Source organism: Sorex fumeus, unplaced genomic scaffold, assembly GCF_029834395.1.
Source record: "Sorex fumeus unplaced genomic scaffold, SorFum_2.1 ptg000006l, whole genome shotgun sequence".
Classification (NCBI taxonomy): Eukaryota; Metazoa; Chordata; class Mammalia; order Eulipotyphla; family Soricidae; genus Sorex; species Sorex fumeus.
Window position 1 is genome coordinate 41,130,943 of NW_026606063.1, and position 13,943 is coordinate 41,144,885.

Consider the following 13,943-nt stretch of genomic DNA (forward strand, 5'->3'; position numbering starts at 1 on the left):
GTGGGGTGAAGGAAAACGAGTGCACAGAGACACCCTCCACCCCCTGGGAGCAGTTGAGTACAGCTCATTCTATTGCCAAATACAGGCATTTTTATAGAGGGTCTTGGCTTACAGGAGGTCCAGTCACATAGAGCTTAATACTATTGGTCTATCACTTTTTCCTTTCTGCTTTGTCCCCAGTCCAATCCCCGTCAAGTCTATATGTTGTGGTTAGAATGACTTGCTAAAGACGTATATGAGAGTTTCTGCATTTTAGATGTACGTGACTAGGGGGTCGAATGAAGCTCAAGACTGGACACATGATGCAGGCTCCCTGTTTTGCTGACTTTGCCAAGTGTCTCCCACTTGCGAGGTTTCACTTCAGGGCTGCTTTGCAAGAGTCGTGTTTTTTCTGCTACAGTGCCTGTTGCCCTGCTCCACAACTAAGGTCTTGTATATCCTGGATATTAACCCCTTACCTGATGGGTATTGATAATGAGTTATTATTATTATTTTTGCTTTTTTTTTGGTCACACCCAGCCGATGCTTGGGGGTTATTCCTGGCTCTGCACTCAGGAATCACTCCTGGCAGTGCTTGGGGACCATATGGGATGCTGGGAATCGAACCCGGGTTGGCCGCGTGCAAGGCAAAAAGGTAGGGCCGCGTGCCCTACCTGCTGTGCTATTGCTCCAACCCCGAGAAAAATTATTTACCGTTTGTCTTTCGTAAGGACATGCATGACCTCACCGTTTATCTTTTATAGGTTGGAGATGCAGTACAGCAGATAGGGCTTCTTTCTTTGCATGCAGCTGGCCTAAGTTCGATCCCTGGTTTCACATACAGTCCCTCAAGCCCTACCAGGAGTGGTCTCTGAGCACAGAACCAGGAGTAAGCTCTGAAAACAGTCAGATGTGACCCTCAAACAATTCCTATTCGATTTGGATTATGGTCAACTTTTGTCTTCCACTTACAGGATTTCTTTTTTGTATTCCCCTTCTTTCTCTCTATTTGTTTAATCTGGTACTATAATTCTTAGTATCTCAGAAGTAGATAGCGTCTTCTCCCCTTTCCTTGGGAGGAGGTAAAGGATTTCCTGAGGGAGGTTGCTGGGCTGTGGTTCCTGCATTAGTACTCTCGGTGTGATGAACAAAGGAATTCAAAACATGGGAATTTTTTTTTTCAGGGGGTTTGGGTCACACCTGGCTATACTCAAGGCTTACTCCTAGCTCTGTTCAGGGTTCACTCCTGGCTGGGCTGTGTGGTGCGAAACCAAAGATCGAAACCAAACACATACATTTTTATGACCCATGAGGGTCAGCCCTCATGCAAGGAAAGCAACCTACCCTGTGTTGTATCTCTCCAGTCCCCAGAAATGTTCTTCTCCAAGATTTGTGCCTTTCTGTTACTTCCAGGCTTGCAGAGCCTGTCTACTCTTGCTTGCAGCGGAGGAATGGATCTTGGAGCCTTGCTTGCTCCTTCTCTTCAGAAAGAGGAGAGAAGGCCCTGAGTGGTCCGGAAGACAGAATTTAGCGCTCATCTAATCTTTGAGACTCTAGAGAAGCCCCTCAATCAGTTTTAATCTTGGACTTAAGCCTCTGTCAACTTAAGTATAAAGAAGCACTTGTTTATTTATTTTGCCTATTTGACCAGATTTTGCTTTTGTTTGGGGGACACACCGTATGGTTCTCTGGGGGATATTCCTGGCCCTGTTGTCAGGTCACTCCTGGCTGTGCTCTCAGGCCCATGGTGTAGGAGATCAAAGAATTCAGGCCTCCTACAGGAAAAGCATATATTCCAGCCCTATCTCATAGACCTTTAATATTTTTTGGGGGTGGAGGCACACCTAGCAGAGATCAGGGCTTACTCCTGGCAGTGCTCAGGGGACCCTATATGGTGCCAGGAATTGAACTGAGTCAGCTACGTGCAAGGCAAGCGCCATAGCTCCTGCACTATTTTTCCAATCTCCCTAGCTATTGGTTTTGAGGCTCTAGAGCTCCATCATAGAAATAACAGGAACTCCATCATACAGTAGCATAAGGAGCTAGCCCCTTTTAAAAAAATCTTGAGGAGGGGGCATACATCCCCTGTCACTGTCACTGTCCTCCCGTTGTTCATCAATTTGCTCAAGAGGGCCCAGTAACGTCTCCATTTTGAGACTTGTTACTGTGTTTGGCATATTGAATACATCACGGGTAGCTTGCCAGGCTTTGCCGTGCGGGTGAGATACTGCGGGCGAGATACTCTTGGTAGCTTGCCAGGCTCTCTGAGAGGGGCAGAGGAATCGAACCCGGCTCGGCCAGGCTGGCTGCGAGCAAGGCAAATGCCCTACCGCTATGCTATCGCTCCAGCCCATACATCCCCTAAGGTATAGTATTCTCATCGGTAAGCTGGGGGGACCATGCAGTCAATACTGCGCTCCTGTATGTAAAATATGTGGGCCAGCCCTCTGAACTATTTCCCTAGGGCCAGCCTTTTATCATATTTTGGGGATGGGATTTGGGTCACACCTCGCAGTTCTCAGGAGTTACTCCTGGCTCTGTGCTCAAGGGTCATGCCTAGCAGTGCTCAGGAGACCATATGCAGTGCTGGAGTCAAACTAGGTTTGGCTACATGCAAGACAAGTACCATATCCTTCTCCCTCATGCATCATTTAGACGGCAATGCCTTTGGACAAAAGCGTTGCTTTCCCTTTATCATCTCAGTGTGGGTCTATGGAAATTTTTGACAGTGTGCTTTCTCCTCGCTGGAGGATTTCTAGTGTGTGTGTGTGTGTGTGTGTGTGTGTGTGTGTGTGTGTGTGTGTGCACGCGCGCGCGCGTGTGTGTGTGTGATAGGATTTTTCTTGTTCTTGGCCCTTTCCTTAGGGGTTACTTCTGGAAATGCTCAGGGAACCATATACAGAGCTCGGGATTGAATCTGGGTCAGCTACATGCATGGCAAGTGTCTTAACTTCTGTACTATCTCTGGCCCCAAGGAATTTATTTTATTTTTTTATCACTTTAATATTTAAACACTGTGGTTTATAAAGCTGTTCATCATAATTTGTTACAGGCATTTATATTCCAGCACCAGTCCCACTTCCACTGTTACTTTCCCTCCACCATTGTCTAGGAATTTATTTTAAATCAAACTGACTGCAGCTGGTTGTGTTTCTAAAGAGGAGTGGGATTGGAGGTTATGTGGGCTTGAGGTTATGCTTTGCATGCAAGAAGGCCTTAAGTTGATCTTCAGCATTGCATGCTTCCTTAAACACTCACAGGAACTGATCTCTTGAGCATTGACCTAGGAGTATTCCCTGAGCACCACAGGGTTTGCCCTCCCTCAAACCCCCACAAAAAAAAAAGAAGAAAAAAGAAAAAGAGGAGTTTGGGCCAGAGGGATGGTACAGAGGTTAAGATACTTCTCTGCATGTGGCTGACCCTGGTGTGATCTCTGAGCATGGTGGGGAGTGATCCTTGTGCACAGAGCCAGGAATAAGCCCTGAGCACCTCTTGGTTGTTCCAGAAACCAAGGGGTTAAAAAAAGGAGTGGAATAATTCATATCTGTAGAGGAAGAAATCAGTTTACTTCGTCATTCCGTAGTGGTTTTCCTGAGTGTTAATCAGGGTTGGAATCTGGAATGAGTGATTTGTAGTAGGACTGACTCTACTTAGGGCATACTGGGTTTCCAGGGGAAGCAGCTGAGAGCTGAGTTGGTATGAATACTATAAGGGAGTCAAGTTGGCTCCAAGGGCTAGGGAACAAGCCCCAGTTGTGATCCTGGGCACAGCATGGTCCCCAGCACCAGTTGGAGCAATCCTGAGCACTGCCAGGAGAGTAGTCTCGAGCACCCACAAGAAAAGGGGCGATTTAGTTTCCTGAAGGAAGGAGAGGTTCCCTCCCACGTGTGAGCGGAATCTGAAGAAAGTAAAAGAGCCAAGCAACAAGGTAATATAAAACCCCTCTCTGTATTTCCAGGAATGTTAGGATGAACACCGTGGGATGTTTTGTTTATTTGATTTTGTTTCTGCTGCTGGGGATTGAGTCCAGGGCCTCACACAAGCAAGACAAGTGCTCTGTTTCTGAGCCCCATGCCTCCTGTCCTTGAGTGAGTGTGTGTGTATTGTATGCTGGAATGATAGCATAGCGGTAGGGCGTTTGCCTTGCACGCAGCCAATATGGCCGACCCAAGTTCGATTCCTCTGCCCTCTCAGAGAGCCCGGCAAGCTACCGAGAGTATCTTGCCCGCACGGCAGAGCCTGGCAAGCTACCCGTGACGTATTCAGTATGCCAAACACAGTAACAAGTCTCACGATGTAGACGTTACTGGGCCCGCTCGAGCAAACCGATGAACAACGGGAGGACTGTGACCGTAACCGTATGTATATATATATATATATATATTTTTTTTTTTTTTCTTTTTTGGTAAAGCATGGACAAAGGGAGCTAAGCCCCACCTTTGGGACAGCGCAGAGTGGAGGAAGAGTCTGGGTTCAGGGGGCAAATTGTGAGTGAGATTAAAAGTCCAGCAGGACTCAGAGCCAAAGGGACTTACAAGCATTAACTGATGGGAATTTGCGTAAGTTGTGGAAGGCTTACTGGATTTGGAATGGGGGATTCAAGCAGTTCTAAAAATATGCCCAAGGGGACAGGGTTATTGCAACAGACATCCAATTGCTGTCATGCTGTGTAACCGACAGAGTGTTGAACGGTGTTCCCACCGCACTCCAGATTTTATGGAGGTGTGTGCTGGATGCTCTCGGCACTATCCCCATACTCCTTTCCCCTCTCAGTAGAAGCACTTACAGTCCAGACTCTACAGGAGAAGCAAAGCTTTCCAACCATGACTTGCCATTCTCTTCCCTGTTATTTTTATATGTCCTAAGGACTGGGCAGGAGTCAGAGAGATCTAGCCTTTCAAGCCGCAGTAGCACTGAGGACACATTTTGTCGTAGGCAAAAATCTTTTACAAAATCTTTGACTTAAGACTGCCTTGAGCAAGTATGCAAGCAGATTGTAAGGCTCATGTGAGAACCCGAAAGTGAAATAGCCAAGGTCTCCTGAACTGGACTGGCATGAGGGTAAACCTAGCCTTACAGAACAAATGTTCCTGCTCATTCCCTAGGGAGGAAGACCCAGTTGACGGCAGAACCTACTGCCTAGTAGCTTTTATTTTTTTAATTGTAGGGAAACACTTCTGGCTGTGCACAGGGTACGGTGCTGGGGATCAAACCCAGACCTCCCACTTCCAAAGCAGGGGCACCCCAGCCTGCTGGGCGTCTTCCTGCTCCCACTGCATAGTCCGAACACCTACTGTAATTCCATATTTATTTATTAATTTATTTATTTGCCTTTTGGGTCACACCCAGCGATGCACAGGGGTTACTCCTAGCTCATGTACTCAGGAATTACTCCTGGCGGTGCTCAGGGGACCATATGGATGCTGGGAATCAAACCCGGGTCGGCAGCGTGCAAGGCAAGTGCTCTACCTGCTGTGCTATCTCTCTAGCCCCTGTAATTCCAATTTTGTGGGAAATGGAGAGCAGTGGTCTTCAACTGCACAGCACACATTCTTAGGGAAGACTTGGCATCTTGGAAGAGCCACTTTCTTTCTCTCTCTCTAGCAGGGCTGGTGAGGTCAGCACTATCTCGCGGTGCTCAGGTTGGAGCAGTGACATGTGGCTTTGCCAGAGTGCAGAATTTATGAAGGTTTGTTGGGGATTTTTGACACCTGCGTCCAGGAGACTTTTCATTGATGTCATGAATTGTATATCATCATTACAAAGTGTGGTTTGGCCTTCCTTTACAGATCCTTTTGTCTTCAAGTGCTGAATTATAAGTTTGTTACATAAATCAAGAGCAGACCTATAAAGAACCTAGCATTATTCTCAAACATAGGGAGAAAAAAGAAACAGTAAATATTAACTTCAGGAAGTGAGGAAGAAGGGTGGTGGGCAGAGAAGAAAGATCTGGTCCTGAATTAAGAGTTCCAGAACTCCTTTGTGTAATCTTGTAGTACCCCTCAGACTCGCTCAGGTCTCTGTTCTACCTGCCCCTCGTGCCCTATACTTTTCTCTGGTAGCCCCTCATCAGGGTTTGTAATGATACGTTTATGTCATATTTTGATTAATGTCTCCCTTACTCACCTGGCAGTTCCACCAGGACAGTAATTTTGCTCACAGTTACACCCCCAGCAACTAGTTCAGTGTATGGGATTCTAAACATTGAATGGGTTTTCACACATAATTATCCAAATCGGACCGACCCTCTTTGTTACTTGGGGTAAGAGTTGTGGCAGAAGCAGCAAAATCAAAAAGCCACTGCCCCCAAGCCAGCCTACTTTGTCTTATTAGCACTGTAGCACTGTCCTCCCATTGTTCATCAATTTGCTCGAGCAGGCCCAGTAACGTCTCCATTGTGACACTTGTTACTGTGTTTGGCATATTGAATACATCGTGGGTAGCTTGCCAGGCTTTGCTGTGCAGGTGAGATACTCTCAGTAGCTTACCAGACTCTCCAGAGGGCAGAGGAATCAGACCGGGGTCGGCCGGGCTGGCCACCTGCAAGGCAAACGCCCTACTTCTGTGCTATCACTTCAGCCCACTTTGTCTTAGTCATGGTCACGGTCACGATCCTCCCATTGTTCATCGATTTGTTCGAGCGGGCCCAGTAACGTCTCCATCGTGAGACTTGTTGTTACTGTGTTTGGCATATTGAATACATCACAGGTAGCTTGCCAGGCTTTGCTGTGAGGGCGAGATACTCTTGGTAGCTTGCCTTAGTAAGATAGTGAATTTTGACTTGGTCGTGAAGTACTCACACCCGAGTTCTTATATTTTTGTTGGCCCATTTTATTGGAGAATTCCATAGTGCAGTGGTCGGCCTGAGGCAGAGAGCCCCCCAGAGGATTGGGTCAGGTCCCTGTGATTAACCAGCAGTCAGCCGTGCCCTCATGTCTTTATAAAATCATCTATTTAGGAGTCAGAATGTGGGGCTGGAGTGATAGCACAGTAGGTAGGGTGTTTGCCTTGCACACAGCCGACCTGGGTTCGATTCCCAGCATCCCATATGGCCCCCTGAGCACTGCCAGGAGTAATTACTGAGTGCAGAGCTAAGAGTAAGCATCGCCGGATGTGACCCCCCAAAAAAATTAAAAGCAAAAGAAAAAAAAAGCAGTCAGAATGTGCCTCAGTGGTAGAGTCCACTCTGGCATGTGTGAAGGGCTGGTTTCCATTCATGGCACAGAGATGAGGCCCCCAAGATGACGATGACGGAAACAACAAAAACATTAGTATTAATAGGGATACTGCACTCTCACTCAAGCTTTCGCTGGAGTGTGTTGGAGGCAGTAGGAAGTTCAGCAGGGAGTTAAATGATAGCAGTGGGGGGTGGGGGTGGGTCATCTGAACTCCCTCTGTCTCCTAGCACCCAACTCTGAGGCCCCAGTGCCTCCCTCCTCTCACCACAATGCCCTTCTCTGGAGGCTGTGCAGTGTCCCTCCCCCCAGTCTGCTTTGCCGAGGAGCGGGGAGTGTTTCCCAGGGTCCACGTGACTTCACTGGCAAGTGACGCCTACAGACGGTTTACTAGTCAGTAAAACTGCCAAAGGCTTTTGTGCTATAATAATCCTTTTCCTGTTTAAAACTCTGGGGATTTTCTACTGTTGCCAGTAGTTTTTCAAGTCAGCAATTACGGTGTGGATTATGTAATAACTAGGTATTAAAAATAGAAAAGACTAGAGTTTGCCTCTATTTTAACCAAATCAAAACAGAGCAAGGGGAGGGGCAAGGAGGAAAGGGAGCCCGAGAGGAGAAGGGGGAAATGACATGACAAGAAGCTGGGAGACAGCATCCTGTGATGATGGTCCAGCCCGAGATTCACATGCCTCCTCCCTGCCACTCTTGGCCCAGGGACCTACCTTCCCTGGAGGGGACCCTCAGAGAACGCTGAGGATTAGAACAGGAGTTCCCTGAACCCCTCACTACCCTGGATGTTCCTCAGCTCAGCTTTGGGGTGTTTGCCTGCCTGTGAAAAAATTCCTGAAGGGAGAGGTTGAATTTGATGTTCCCCTACTGCCCAGAGCTTGTCTTGATTTTCCAAGGTCTTGGTGCTTAGTTGTTTATTCTTGTTGCAATGATAGTTAAGGGATGTTTAATAGGATTTTTAGCATCTCAACTCTCTTATTAGTTTCTTGACCAAGTCTAACCACCTCCCGCACACCAAATTTTCATTGCAGTTTAAAAAATAAAATAAAAACACCATTTTAATATAGTTTCAACTCTTCTACTCCACCCCATTTTTCTTTTCTACTTGATCATCCTCTCTAAACCCTTCATCTTATAATCGTAGCTCTACCACTGGTTTGTTCTTGTGTGACTTTGCGCTAACCTCCCCCCTCCATCTGGAGTTGAGATCTTTGTATTTGTCTTTTTTCTTTTTCTGTTTTTTTGGACCACACCCAGTGGTGCTCAGGCCTTATTCCTGGCTCTGTGCTCAGGGATCACTTCTGGTAGGCTCTGGGGACCATCAGGGATGCCTGGGAAATGCCCTTCCGCTGTATTATCTAGCCATGCTACCTGTCTGGCTCCTAGGTCGTTGTAGTTTTCTAGATATGTCTCGAGTAACTTTTTGTTGTGTTGGGGTCACTCCTGGTGATACTTGGTCAACTAGGAAACTGGTTCAGTGCCAGGCCCATGGATGTACTTCTTGGGTTCTGTGGTGCTGGGGAACATCAGGACCATCTGGGCAGTTCTTATGGACTTCCAGGGTTGTAGCATCCTTTGATGCTCAGCAGGCAATGTGGTGCCAGGGGTTGAACCCACATTGGATACATGCAAAGCATGAACTCTAACCCTGTACCATCTCCCTGGCTCCCATATTGAATAACTTTAAGGACTCTGTAATGAGAAATGTTAGGTGCCAGGTGTGTCTGGAGAGAGGTGATTTTGGAGGATGATTTCTAAGGAGCTGACCAATACCATATCAGGTTTCTTACTAGGCCCCCATCCTAGATATAGAGGAGGATTTGGGGTTAGTCTCTTATAACAATACCTGTATATGGAGCCTGTGCTGAAAGGACTCCTTACTGAAAGTGTCAGGGCATGATGGATACTTAAAAGCAGCAGATGACTGATTGCCTAAGATTGTTTGTTTGTTTTGTTTTTGGGGCCACACCTGGTAATGCTCAGGGGGTATTCCTGGCAGGGCTCAGGGTAATTCCAGGGATCAAACCTAGGTTGACCACATGCAAAGCAAGCGCCCTACCCATTGTACTATTGCTTTGGCCCCATGGCCCATAGTTTAAGATGCAAGAAGCTAAATCATCAGTAGACTTTGTTGCAGATAATATTGGCTGTCTCCTTATTGTTCATTCCCACAATCCAGCATCACACTGTATTTGCAAAGCTTTCATTTATCCTAGGGTGGAGTAGAGTGTTTTCAACTCAGACTCCTACTGGTTCTGTCCCCACCAGCTTCACCCAGCCTCGGCTCGTGCTGCCTAAATGAATGGAATTGCAGTGAAAGGAAGATGACTGTAATATAGGGATTTTAGACCTCAGTTCACTAGATAGTAGGAGAGGTCTCAGGACCTTTCTTTATAAATAATAATACTGACTTGGATTGGGAAGTGCTGAGGATATGGCACTTCTTCTCTTGTAGATTTTTAGCTTTCTGATGCTGGATTCCTATATACGTTCTCACCAGATGCTATCTTTGTAAGGACCGCCAAACTTACAGTGAGGTCCAGATTCTAAGTCTTCCAACCACTATGTCCATTAATGCACTAGAACACACCTGATAAAGTGGCCTGGTCTTGGGTGCATCAATTTTCTCTAATCTGGACGGGCTGGCCACTCCAGATCAGCAGAATTTGGGAATCACAGATCTTCAAATCCGAACCTCTCCCATTCCCAAGATTTGGAGCAAGTTGAGGAATCTTCTGGAAGCATCTCCACTTTCCACCCTGCTAGGATTGAATGTCAGTCCGGGACAAAATCATTAGCAAGGTCCACAGAAGTCTTTTCTACTTAAACTCAGCCTTGCTGTGGGCTCCTTTCCCTCTCTTCCCGAACTATGGCTGGAACCACAAGGAGATAATACAGTTTGATCACAGCAATGTTGGGTATACAGTAGGTCACCCACAATCTTTCTTAGAAGGTCATCCTGCCTCTTATTAAATATTTTAGTATTTTTATTTTATGATAAAAACAATGGGGCTGGAGTGATAGCACAGTGGGTAGGGCATTTGCCTTGCACGTGGCCGACCCAGGTTCGATTCCTCTGTCCCTCTCAGAGAGCCCGGCAAGCTACCAAGAGTATCTCTCCAACACGGCAGAGCCTGGCAAGCTCCCCATGATGTATTTGATATGCCAAAAACAGTAACAACAAGTCTCACAATGGAGAAGTTACTGGTGCCCGTTCGAGCAAATCGATGAACAACGGGAGGACAGTGCTACGGCACCACAGATACAGACAATATACTGCAGAGTATGCACTGCAGCTCTTTGTGCTGTCTCCTGGGTCCCACCTAGCATACTCCTCTTCCTACAGAAAATGGGAGAGGGGAGGCAGGGGAAGGGAAGAAGTGCTGAAAGGGAAAGGAGAGAAGCAGAGAAGGAGTGAGGAAGGTAGATGGGAGGAAGGGGTGTAGGAAGCAGGAGATTGTGAATGGAGCCTTAGGTTGGGAGAGCCAGAATGGCAGAGATTTGTCTGTGCCTTCAGTCTGGGACTGAATCTTTGCTATGCCAGAATCTTACCAGGGAGAAGGCAGGGTATGTCTGAAAGCCTGGTATAGCACTGGGGTCATCTAGATACAAGCCAACAAGGTTGCTATACAGGACGGTGGCAGCCCCTCTTCTATACACCAAGAACCCTCTTTTCCAGTCCAACTGTCAGACGTGGGTTCCAAAGACCCTTCTCTCTTGTCATAAAAGGCAACGGAGGAATGACCCTTCAGCAGTTAAACTTCTCTGAGGTGTTTCCATTTTATGAGAAGACAATTTTATCAGTCTTTTAGTCCAGCTATTAAATCACTTAATCACGTAACTTACCATTAGTCGTCGATTTGCTCGAGCGGGCGCCAGTAACGTCTCCATTTGTCCCTGTCGCGTGCTAGTGTAGCCCAATGGCATCTGTTCGCTCTGGGAACATGAAGAGCCTCAAACCGATCGTTCATGATCTTGATGAAGAAGTCTGACCATCTGGTAGGTGAGCGGCCACGCGGTCTTTTGACATCCCGTGGAATCCAGTCGGTAACAGCTCTAGTCCAGTGGTCGTCTTTAGATCTCATTACGTGACCAGCCCATCTGATTTTTGACACCTTGGCAAACGAGACAGCGTCCCTGATTCTTGATCGTCGACGGATATCGGAACTCCGGATTCTTTCTCTCATTTGAGTGGAACGTGATATTCCAAGCATAGCTCTTTCAATTCCTCTTTGGGAGACCCGAATAGCATTCTCATCCTGTTTACATAGGGCCCAGGTCTCTGAGGCATATGTTAATGCAGGAAGAACAGTGGAATCAAAGAGATGTGCCCGGAGCCGGAGGATCTTCGTCCTCTTAGCTATTTCTTCAACATTCTTGAAGGTGTTCCAAGCCGCTCTCTTCCTCCTGCGCAGCTCGGGTGCCAGGTCATTTGTCATGTTGACTTCTCGACCTAGGTACACATAGCTGTTGCATTCGGAGATGGTCATTCCATTGAGAGCGAATGGGGCATCAGGAACGAGGCTGTTTCTCATAAACATTGTCTTCGTAAGATTCAGCTGTAGTCCTACCTTTCCACACTCACGGTCAAAGTCGGCCAGCATTTGTGCCGCTTGGCTGATGTTTGGTGTTATTAAAACAATGTCATCAGCAAAGCGGAGGTGGTGTAGTTGCCGACCATCTATCTTCACTCCCATTCCTTCCCATTCCAGTCGTCGCATGATGTTCTCGGGGGTGGCACTGAAGAGTTTTGGTGAAATGGTATCAACATTTCCCTCTCGGAAAGATTGGCAAGCTACCGAGAGTATTCCGCCCACACGGAAGAGCCTGGCAAGCTATCCGTTGTGTATTCGATATGCCAAAACCAGTAATTACAACTGGTCTCATTCACCTGACCCTGAAGGCTTCACCGACATGGCAGCACTGAGAAGGATGAGAAAGGAGAGGCCAATAAAATCTCAAGGCCGAACTAGGCTGCCACAACGAAGGAAGACAAAAATGATCGTCTGTACTTTCAATGCATGTACGCTAGCATCAGATGCATCCATTGAGGACCTGATGGTACAAGCGCGAATGATCAAGTACGACATCATTGGTCTGACCGAGACAAGAAGGCACGAATCTCACCATGCCGTTTTCGACACTGGAGAAGAATCGTTCCTCTTAACATGCGATAAAAGAGGTGTCGGAGGCGTCAGTGTCCTTGTCAACACAAACTTGGCCATGAGCATTGATTCATTCGAATGCCTAACAACCCGAATCAGACGTTTACATTTGAATAGATGTGGCTCACTGTCGGCAGTTTCTATCTTCGTTGTCTACGCACCAACATCTCATTATGATGAAAGAGAAATCGAGAAGTTCTACATGGAGCTGGAGAAGTTCTATAAAGAAGACCACACCTTCTACAAGATCATTGTGGGTGATTTTAATGCCAAGATAGGACCGAGAAGATTAGCTGAAGAACTTCACATCGGGACCCATGGCCTAGAATGGAACGAATAGGGTGAGAGACTGTCTGAGTTCATCATGTCGACCAAGACCATCTATGGTAACTCACAGTTCCAGAAGGCAGAATTTAAACGTTGGACGTGGGAGTCTCCCGGTGGATGATTCCACAATGAAATAGACCACATCATATTCAATCGACGGTTTTGCCTGACCCATGTCGCTGTTGTCCCAAAATTCTGAACAGGATCGGACCACCATCTCCTTCGTGCAAAATTCTACTTAACAGAGCAGGGAGAAAGGGCTGCAAAGTTTAAAAAGAGAACTCCCAGAACGGCCACCAACTGGGAGCTCTTTGGCACTATTTCGGCAACATGGGAAGATGCCATTGACGAGGAATACGATCGACTGGTTCAGCATCTCCATGATTGTGCGAGGAACGCCAAGAGAGAGATAGCCACAAAAAAACGCCTGTCTTCGAAAACTCTTTTTTTTTTTTTGAATGGGAAAGGGTTAGGATTTTTATTTTCATTTTTTTCTTCCAAAGAATACCCAAAGTCATTCTCCCAACATTACACAACACCCAACTGAAGTCACTAACTATTGCCTTGTTTTCTGGAGTAATAAACCATAAATATCCAACCGTTGCTTAAAAATATGGAATGCTTCACGAATTTGCATGTCATCCTTGCGTAGGGGCCATGCTAATCTTCTCTGTATCGTTCCGATTTTAGTATATGTGCTGCCGAAGCGAGCACTGTCTTCAAAAACTCTTGAGCTTATTCGCCAACGTGGTTTGGCGCATGTCTCAGGCAACCGCAAGCTAACGTCCGAGCTCGCAAAGCAGTGCAGAGATGCGATCAAGGAAGACCTCAAAGAGAGAAGAGCAGAAGTGCTGGTAGATGCGGCAGAAGCCGGGAAAAGTATTCGTAACGCCCGCCTGTCCTTTGCCAACTACAAGACCAAGATGACTGCCCTCTGACGTCCTGATGGATCCATTACATCCTCCAGAACGGCAATGGAGAAGATTATCCATGACTTCTACTCAAATCTCTTTGATAGCCATGTCCACTTGCCGACATACCAAATTCCACAGGATGGATATGTCGTTCCCAATGTTCTCCCTTCCGAAATCCGACATGCCATTTCATCAGTAAAGAAACGAACAGCACCCAGCCCAGACAAGGTCAAACCTGAACACCTGAAGAACCTGCCGTCAGTACTCATCAATACACTGGCTCGGCTCTTCACACGCTACCTGTCTGAATGCAAGATTCCGTCCCAATGGAAAACCAGCAGGACCGTACTACTGTTCAAGAAGGGAGACATCCA

The 13,943-nt window shown here is 46.9% G+C and overlaps 1 non-coding gene across 1 annotated transcript; it reads right to left on the minus strand.

The window, feature by feature from the left end:
* Positions 1-13,262: 13,262 nt before the first annotated feature.
* On the minus strand, positions 13,263-13,369 carry LOC130038675 (U6 spliceosomal RNA). Its single transcript, XR_008794752.1, has one exon. It is a non-coding gene; the product is annotated as a U6 spliceosomal RNA (small nuclear RNA).
* Positions 13,370-13,943: the final 574 nt, after the last annotated feature.